The sequence below is a fragment of the Rhipicephalus microplus genome, chromosome 8, assembly GCF_043290135.1.
Source record: "Rhipicephalus microplus isolate Deutch F79 chromosome 8, USDA_Rmic, whole genome shotgun sequence".
Lineage (NCBI taxonomy): Eukaryota > Metazoa > Arthropoda > Arachnida > Ixodida > Ixodidae > Rhipicephalus > Rhipicephalus microplus.
Genome location: NC_134707.1, coordinates 96,855,021 through 96,865,339, shown reverse-complemented (window position 1 = coordinate 96,865,339; position 10,319 = coordinate 96,855,021).

The window sequence follows — 10,319 nt, the reverse complement described above, 5'->3', positions numbered from 1 at the left end:
GCGAAGTCGTCGGTACTTATGGGTCCCAGGAAAGAGTCTTCGTCCTGATCATCCTGGGGCGGCGGATCGACAGGAGCGCGAGACAAGCAGTCGGCGTCGGAGTGCTTTCGTCCGCTCTTGTAGACGACGGTGATGTCAAATTCTTGTAGTCTGAGACTCCACCGTGCGAGGCGCCCTGATGGATCCTTCAAGTTAGCTAGCCAACACAAGGCGTGGTGGTCACTCACGACTTTGAAAGGCCTGCCGTACAGGTAGGGGCGGAATTTTGATGTAGCCCAGATGATGGCAAGGCATTCCTTTTCTGTAGTGGAATAATTGGCTTCTGCCTTCGAAAGTGACCGGCTAGCGTAACTGATGACCCTTTAAGTCCGTCGGTACTCTGCACGATCACGGCGCCAAACCCTGTGCTGCTTGCCTCCGTGTGAATTTCGGTGTCAGCTTCTTTGTCGAAGTGCGCCAGTATTGGCGGCGTTTGCAGGCGTCGCTTTAATTTTTGAAATGCCTCGACTTGCGGCGTTTCCCATTTGAAGTCGACGTCGGCCTTCGTGAGGTACGTCAGTGGCTCGGCGATCCGCGAAAAGTTCTTCACGAAGCGCCTGTAATAAGCGCAGAGGCCAAGAAATCGGCGTACTGCTTTCTTGTCGGTGGGTGCAGGAAAGTCGGCGATCGCAGCTGTTTTCTGTGGATCAGGGAGCACTCCCGACTTGCTGATAACGTGGTCAAGGAACAATAGTTCCTCGTAGGCGAAGCGGCACTTTTCTGGCTTCAGGGTAAGTCCCGAGGTTTTGATTACCCGAAGAACAGCTTCAAGGCGCCGGAGGTGCTCGTCGAAGTTGGAAGAAAATACGACTACGTCGTCCAAGTAGACGAGGCAAGTCTGCCACTTCAAGCCTGCGAGTACTGTGTCCATAACCCGTTGGAACGTCGCAGGCGCCGAGCAAAGACCAAAGGGCATGACCTTAAACTCGAATAGGCCGTCTGGTGTTATGAAGGCAGTCTTCTCTCGGTCTCTCTCGTCTACTTGGATTTGCCAGTAGCCGGTTTTGAGATCCATCGACGAAAATACTTGGCGTTGTAGAGTCTGTCCAGAGCATCGTCTATCCGTGGGAGGGGATACACGTCTTTCTTCGTGATCTTGTTCAGGCGACGGTAATCGACGCAAAAACGTAGGGTTCCGTCCTTCTTCTTCAACACCAAGGGTGATGCCCACGGACTCGTAGACGGCTGAATGATGTCGTCACGCAGCATTTCGTCGAGTTGTTGCTTGATGGCCTCGCGTTCCCGTGCAGAAACTCGGTAGGGGCTCTGACGGAGCGGACGGGCATATTCGTCGGTTATGATGCGATGTTTCGCGAGAGGGGTCCGACGAAGCCTCGATGAAGACGAGAAGCAGTCCTTGTATTGGTGGAGTAAGGCTTTGAGCTCCTTTTGTTGCTGCCTGGAAAGGCTTTGATTGACGTCGAAGGCGGACGCGGACACTGCTGTCGACGTTGCGGCTCCCTGAGAATCGGTGAGGGCGAAGGCATTGCTCGCTTCCACAAATTCGCTTAGATGTGCTACCGTCGTGCCCCTATTCAAGTGCCTATATTCGTTGCTGAAGTTCGTCACCATTACCTTGGCTTCGCCGTTATGAAGCTTGGCTATGCCTCTTGCGACGCACATCTGACGGTTTAGGAGCAGGTGCTGGTCGCCTTCGATGACACCTTGTAAGTTGTTAGACGCTTTGGTGCCGACGGAAATGATGACGCTCGACAGTGGCGGGATGGTTACCTGCTCTTCTGTCACATTCAAGGCATTGTGAGCGATGTTGCAGTCTGACGCCGTTGCATTATCCGTGGACAGCGTGATTGACCTGGATCTTAGGTCGATGACTGCGCCTTGCTGGTCCAGGAAATCCATGCCTAAAATGACGTCTCGCGAGCATTGCTGCAGGACCACAAAATTCACAGAATACGTCTGGCTGTGAATCGTGACTCTTGCCGTGCAGGTTCCAGTCGGTGTTATAAGGTGGCCCCCTGCTGTTCGGATATCCGGTCCTTCCCATGCAGTCTTTACCTTCTTGAGCTTAGCGGCGAAGAAACCACTGATGATAGAGTAGTCGGCGCCGGTATCGACTAGGGCGGTGACGCTGTGGCCGTCGATGATCACGTCGAGGTCGGTGGTTCGTCGTCTGGCGTTCCGGTTAGGTCGGGGCGTCGGATCAAAGCTGCGTTGGCTTGGTCCGGTGCTGCTATGTCGCGTCGGCGGCGAGGCTTTGTCGTGAAGACTCTGCTCAGGCGGCGTACTGCGACTACGTCGGGAAAGTTCGTGCGTCGTGGTCATCGTCATCGGCGGCGGCGGCGGAGGACGATGTAGGCTTATGCCACAGGAGCGAAAGAAAGACACGCCTGAACGATAACCGATGCCAGCCAGGAACGCGAGCCGTGGCTTCACGTGCCACGGCCTAGCGCCTTCTTTATTTTCCTCTGTCGCTATCGCGCGCTCTCCGTTTTGCGCGCCGCCCGAACGAGGGCGCTACATGGCCCCCCGTGTAGACTGGAAGTCGGAATGTGACATTCCGACTCCAGGTACGCCGGCTTGAGTCGGTCCAAGCTGACTGTCTCTTCACGGCCATTCTGAAGTAGAGTGGCAGTTTTGGCGGTGCGGTGAAGGATGCGGAATGGTCCGTCGTAGGCTGGTGTTAAAGGTGGTCTGACCGCGTCGTGGCGCACGAAAACATGTGTTGCAGTGGCCAGATCAGGGTGGACGAATATGGTCTTGTGTTCGGAAGGTCTGGGTGGAGTGGGCCGGAGGTCTTGAACGCAGTCGAGGAGGCGCTGTAGGAATTGCTGTGGCTGGTCTGGTAGCTTCGTTGACGTGAAGAAATCTCCCGGAAGCCGTAGAGAAGTGCCATACACCAGCTCTGCTGTTGAGCACTGCAGGTCTGCCCGGATGACAGCTCGTAAACCTAAGAGCACCAGTGGCAAGGCATCAACCCAGGTGGCTCTATTGAGGCGCGTAGTCAAGGCGGTCTTCAGTTGTCGGTGAAGGCGTTCCACCATGCCGTTGGCGCAGGGATGATAAGCCGTGGTACGGCAATGTCTGGCTCCGAGAATGCGATTAAGGCAAGTAAACAGCGAGGACTCAAACTGACGTCCACGGTCTGTTGTCACGGTGCCAGGACAGCCAAAACGGGATACCCACGTAGAAATGAAAACGCGGGCAACTGTCTCGGCTGTGATATCTTGAATGGGAACAGCCTCTGGCCAGCGTGTGAAGCGATCGACCATGGTCAATATATAACGGTACCCCTAAGACACTGGTAGAGGGCCCACAATGTCTAGATGAACATGGTCGAAACGACGGCCGGGTGGAAGGAAAGGTTGGGGCGGCGTCTTAGTATGACAGGAGACCTTTGTCATCTGGCAGGGCAGGCACATGCGCGTCCAAGCGCGCACATCACCGTTGATTCCGGGCCAGACATAGCGCTGGGTGAGAAGACGCTGAGTAGCCCGAATGCCAGGGTGACAGATGTCGTGTAAGGAGTGGAAAACGGTGCGTCGTAATGAAGCGGGAACGAAAGGGCGGGGAAGGTCAGCTGAGACATCGCACCACAAGCGCTCAGATGATAATGGATGAGGCACCAGGCGTAGTCGGAGAGAACGGGGGTTCTCCCGAAAGGCGGCAAGCTCTCTATCATCCTGCTGTGCCGAGGAGAATGAGGCCCAGTCGATGGTTGGCGGTGGAGAGTCAACCGCGGCTATACGAGAAAGGGCATCTGCGGCGGTGTTGTCAGCTCCTTTCACGTGGCGGATGTCAGTCGTGAACTCCGATATATAAGCCAGATGGCGGAGTTCACGGGGCACGTACTTGGATGAGTTAGTGCGGAAAACATACGCCAGTGGCTTATGGTCAGTCAGCACGTAAAACGAGCATCCTTCCAGGAAATGCCGAAAGTGCTGTATTGCAGCGTAGATGGCTAGTAGTTCCCGGCCAAAGACGCTGTAGCGGGTCTCAGCAGGAAGTAGCTTCCGAGAGTAAAACGACAAGGGTCTCCACTCGGAGTTAATGCACTGCTGTAAGACGGCTCCGACGGCCACGCTGGATGCGTCCACCATCAACCGAGTAGGGGCGTTGCTGCGTGGATGAATAAGAAGCACGGCATTAGCGACCGCTTGCTTAGCAGCAGCAAAGGCGGCCTGGGCCTCTGACGACCAAGGAATGGCGGAGGACGGGCCGGCGGTCGACCGAAGGAGGTCGGTGAGCGGTCGTAGCAGTTCGGCACAGTGTGGTATGAAGCGCCTGGAAAAATTCACAAGCCCCAGGAATTGGCATAATTGGCGCAGTGTTGTAAGCTGAGGATAATCCTGAATTGCTTTAACGTGGGACCGGAGAGGGCGTCTTCCTTTGGATGATATGTGATGGCCCAAGAACTCGAGCTCGGATGCGCCGAAAGTACACTTAGAGGCGTTCACAACGAGGCCGTACTGCTGAAGACGTTGGAACAGAGCGCGTAGATGGTGCTCATGATCTTCAGGTGTGCGGCTGGCGATGAGGACATCGTCAAGGTACGCAAACACAGTAGGAAGACCCCGTGTGACCTCAGAAATGAACCGCTGGAAAGTTTGAGCCGAATTGCGGAGTCCAAAAGGCATCCGCACGTATTGAAACAACCCAAAGGGCGTCGTGATGGCGGTCTTAGGTATGTCGGCGGGCTCGACAGGAATCTGGTGGTACGCCTTAACAAGGTCCACTTTGCTGAAAATTGTGCAGCCGTCGAGGCGCGATGTAAAATCCTGGATGTGAGGTAGAGGATAGCTGTCGTGGACAGTCTTGCCGTTCAACGCTCGATAGTCCCCACAAGGACGCCAGTCACCAGGATCACGCTTTGGCACCAAATGCAGCGGGGAAGCCCAAGCGCTTGACGACGGGCGGATAATGCCAAGCTGCAGCATGTGGTCAAACTCCCGTTTAGCAATAGCTAGGCGATCTCCGCACAGGCGGCGTGGTCGAGCGGCTGCCGGTGGACCCCGGGTGACGATGGGGTGTGTCACCGTATGTTTAGGCGGCTGAGTGAGGTTGCACGGTTTAGTTAGCTCCGGAAAACTCGCCAAGATTTTTTCGAACGGTGAGGAAGGTATCAGCATGCGGATGGCCATTGGAGCGATGTCGGACAGGACTCCCGAGATGGAGAGACGAGTCTTACCATCTATGAGGCGGCGCCGCCGCACGCTGACGTCCAAATCAAAGTATGAGAGGAAGTCCGAGCCGATGATCGGTTGAACCACGTCTGCGATGACGAAAACCCACCGGAAAATGCGGCGAAGGCCGAAGTCGAGAGTGAGAGATCGGAGCCTGTTACATCGTGCATAATGAATAGCACAGCATAAACGGAGACATCTTGTTTATTTCATCTTCTTCCTTCTCCCCCGTGGCGGCCACCGAGCGCGTGCCACCGCACAGCGCTGTAGTCGGTAGCGACGCCTTATACCACATATCCCCTCTTGCAAAAAAAAAAAAAAATAAAATAAAATAAAAATAAATGGTAGAAACACACAAAACTGTTTTTGTCTACTTCCTAACGAAGTCCTTCAATTTCTTTGGGGTCTTCTTTTTACGCTTGCTTTTCCTTGCAGGCGCATTAAATCCTGGACTGGTCAAAGCTTGCGTGCCGTCTGGTGGAGATGATACGGGGTCTGCCCTTTCATGACCATCCGCTCTTGATGTGTCCCATTGGGGCGCACTAGATGACCGATCAGATGCAGGGGACCAGTTCATAAGGGCAGCGGTTTCAGGCTGTAATGCATGAGAAGACCGATTAAATGCAGGTGTCCAGTTCATAACAGCAGGGGTGCCCGATTTCATTTTGTTGACCGCTCCGGAGTGAACTGCGATTAACTTAGATGCGTTCCACACACGCCCATCGTCCAAAAGGTACGAGGCCGGTCCCCGTTTTCCAATGATCTTCTTGGGCGCGGAAAATTGTGAAGACAGCTTACCGTGAGCTGCAGTTGTCTTAACGCGCACGTAATCACCAACGACGAAACTGGGTTCCTTGGCTCCACGTTTTTCATCGGTGTAGCTCTTCGAGATCATTTGCTTCTTTTTGACATGCTCTCGTAGCTGTTCAATCGCCCTTGACGGGTCCGTGCTGAAGCATCTGTCGGGCAATCCCAATATGTCAAGTCTGGTGCGAGGTTGGCGTCGATGAAGAAGAACAGCGGGTGTCGCACCAGTAGTCGCGTGAGGCGTACAGCGATATACTTGCAGGTAATCAAGCATGGCTGTTCGTACGTCACGACGTTCAAGCAGGGCTAGTTGAATGTACGACTTCAGCACCCTATTGAATCTCTCCACCAAGCCGTTAGCTTGTGGGTAATACACGGAAGAGTTGTAGTGCGTTATTCCACGCTCCGTGAGAAACTCGTCAAAGCTTGCTGAAGAGAACTGTGGTCCATGATCGGATACAATACTACGTGGGTAGCCTTCTCGCGCAAAAAGTTCAAGTAAAAACTTCTTCACTGTAGACGTGGTCGCATCTCGCACGAACGCCACTTCAGGCCACTTGCTATAATAGTCAATAACAGTAATCGCAAAACGGCAGTCGGCCGAAGCTTGCGTGAAAGGTCCCACAATGTCGATGGCAATTTTTTCCCACGCCGCGTCAGGAAGAGGAACAGGTTGCAGTGGCGCTGGAAAGGTACGTGCGGACTTGTCACAAGACTGGCAAATCACGCATGTGCGCACCAGTTCTTCAATGTGACTATCCATGCATGGCCACCAATAGGACTCTCTCAGGCGAGCTTTGGTACGACTAATGCCTGGATGTGACTCGTGGGCCAGATCCATAAGGCGGCGTGTCAACGTTGCAGGCACGACAATCCTGTCACCCCGGCATAGGATATCACTTACAACAGAGAGTTCAGCCTTCACGTAAAAGTAAGGTAGCAATTCTTTTGACAGTGATTTCTTGTCAGGCCAAGAAGTAGTCGTGAAGTGCTTAACTTCACAGATAATCTGATCATTGGCACTTGCTTCTTGAAGTTCTGGCATGGTAACTACGGGAGACAACAAACAGATAAATTCCTCTTCTGGTGCATCGCGGATTAAACTCTGGACGGGTAGCCTGGAGAGAGCGTCAGCCACGACGTTTTCGCTACCTTTCCTGTATTCGACGGTATAGTTGTAGCAGAGCAACCGTGAGGACCAGCGCGCAATCCTTAATGGTCGGTGACCGGTGCCTTTCGTCGAAAGAAGCGTAACCAGCGCTGCGTGATCCGTTCGTAAGATGAAAGGTCGTCCCCATAGATAAACGTGCCAGTGTTCGCAAGCCCAAACACAGGCAAGGGCCTCACGTTCGCCGACTGAGTATTTCCGCTCATGCGGTTGAAGTGTGCGGGAGGCGAATGCGACAGTTTGCAGTGAGGTCCCGTTGTCTTGCTGAAGTACTGCACCTAATCCATATCCTGAAGCATCAGTTGTAACGAACACAGGCAAGTGAGGATCGAAAAGATGAAGCACTTCGCAAGATGTGAGCAGAGATTTCAGGCGCTCCAAACTGCTCTGTGCTGCCGCACTCCAAACGAAAGAGGCTTGTCCTCGTAGCAAGGCGCGCATTGGCTCGACAACATCCGAAAAATGAGGAATGAACTTGGAATAGAAGCCTGCAAGCCCCAGTAGCGAGCGGAGTTCGTTAATATTTGTAGGTGATGGTGCCTTTGTTATCGCCTCAATGGATGACATCAACGGAAATAATCCTTTGGCGCTCACAACGTGACCTAGAAAAGTCAACTCTGCCACGTCAAAGACACACTTGTTGTTGAGCCGGAGGCCAGCATCAGAAAGACGTTGCAATACAGCGCGCAAGTTTCCCAAATGGTCCTCTCGGGATCGCCCATACACGATGATGTCATCAATGTAAAATAGGACACATTTGCACCCTTTCAAGATCATGTGCATCATTTTCTGGAACGCTGATGGCGCTGACGCCAGTCCGAAGCAAACCCTCTTGAAGCGAAATAGTCCATCGTGAGTGATGAACGTGGTAAGGTCACGGCTCTCTAAACTGAGCGGTAACTGGTGATATGCAGAAGCTAAGTCTAGCTTCGAGAAACGCTGTGCCCCAGCCAGGCTGTTCAGGAGCTCCTCAGTTTGTGGCAAAGGAAAACTGTCTACTACCACAGCTTTGTTTGGCTCCCGTAAGTCAACACACATGCGAATCGAGCCGTCTTTTTTTCTGGCTACGACAATAGGGGAGACCCACTCAGAAGAGTCGACACGCTCAATGATGCCCTGAGCTTCTAATTTCTGAACTTCTGCCGAGACTTGCTCGCGAATGACAAGTGGCAGTCGTCTCAGTTTGCTGGCCACCGGTTGTACAGACGCGCGAACTCTGACCTTGTGAGTGAAACCTCTCACAGTTCCCAGCTCTTTTGCAAATAGGTGCTCAAACTCAGAACGTAATTCTGGAGGTAGCACCGGAGTTTCTTGCGTCATTAGAAGACACCTGAGCGGTGACCCTTGGATCTTCATATCCAGAGCAGCGATGCCGTCTAATCCCAGAATGGTCGTTCCCCCAGGCACAACGTATAGTAGAACAGAAGTGCATCGGCCGTGAAATGAGGCAGTAGCAATGAAGCATCCTTGTATAGGAATTGCTGCCTTTGAATAATCGAGAAGCTGGACGGATGTAGACTTCAGTGGATACGCTTTAGAAAAATAGCGTTGGTAAAGTTCTTCGGCCAGGATCGAAACCGATGATCCTGTATCGATCAAAAATGGTACAGAAATTCCTTCTATTTCCAACGCTGCGTAAATTCCCTTCTTACGGCTCCAGATCTGACCAACACTTAAATGGTCGTCTGGATCAGCTGTATCGTTACCTTCCGCTACATGCTGAACATTCTTCTCAAACTTCCGCAATGACTTGCACACCTTTTCAAGATGGCCAATTTTCTCACATTGTCGACACCTATGTGCTTTGGCCTTGCACAGAGAGCTATTTGCAAGGTGTGCCGTAGAACCACAACGATAACATACTTGCTCTTTCGGAGATATGCGACTTTGACCGTGCATGTTATAGCAAGTACATGTGCTACAATGCCGTTCTCTGTGATTTGAAGTATCTTTTACACGATGAACTTGCAAGTCATTTTGCGCAAGTTCTCTTGCTTCATTAGTCGCTTGATCATGCTGTTTGGCAATGGTAAGAGCCTTAGAAAGCGTGAGAGACTCTTCCAGCAGAAGGCGTTCACGTAAGTATCCACTTGTGGTTTTCTCTATGAGCTGGTCGCGTATCATGTCGTCCGTTAGATCACCGAAATTGCATGCTCCTACAAGACTTCTCAGCGCGGTGACGTAATCAGCCGCAGTCTCACCTGGGGCCTGCGTACGTTGACGGAAACGGTGACGCGCTGCAGTGACGTTCAACGTGGTTTTGAAGTGACCTTCCAGCGTCGCGATGGCGCGGTCGAACACATCAGGACTAGGGGACGTCAGTGTACCTGCCGCAGCGCTCGCAGGCACGAGGCACGGGTCGTCAGTAGTCGTCAGAGTCTGGAAGATACGTTGTCCTTCCAAGCCCAAGCAGTTGAGCAGGATCGCCTTCCGACGAATGGCAGGTAGGTCGAAGGCGCCCGAAGCAACCATGTAATTCTTGAAAGCCTGGATCCATTGCTCCCATGGAATGTCCGGGTGTCCAGGTGACGACAGGAACGGAGGTGGCGGCTGTAGCCCCGAAATACTCATCGTAGAAGATGGTAGGCAATAAACGAGGGCACAGATGAGGTTCAGGCCGGTAGCACATGGGCTGGTGAATCCTCGTCGCCAAAATATGTTACATCGTGCATAATGAATAGCACAGCATAAACGGAGACATCTTGTTTATTTCATCTTCTTCCTTCTCCCCCGTGGCGGCCACCGAGCGCGTGCCACCGCACAGCGCTGTAGTCGGTAGCGACGCCTTATACCACAGAGCCCATACGTTGCTATAGACGAGGCGTTGGCAGCACGAAGCACTTGCCCCTGTGACTTTGAACGATCAGCCTTAGTCGGGGGCACAACGCTAATTTCCGCGCCCGTATCTATAAGGAACCTGGCGCCCGATAGCTGGTCCGTGACCATGAAAAGGCGGCTGGGACGAGAAGGGAGATCACACGCCGCCGTCAGTGATCCCGGCAGGCGTTTCCCTGCCACGAAAATGGGGGTGTACACTTCGTGGCTCGGTGTCGGAAACGCCGATGGTACCAGCAGAGGGGTGGAGGGCTGGGACTCCGAGCATCTCGTGTGCGTGGAAGAGCTCGACGACCGGAACGAGGCGAACGAGTCTCTTGCAGGGAGCT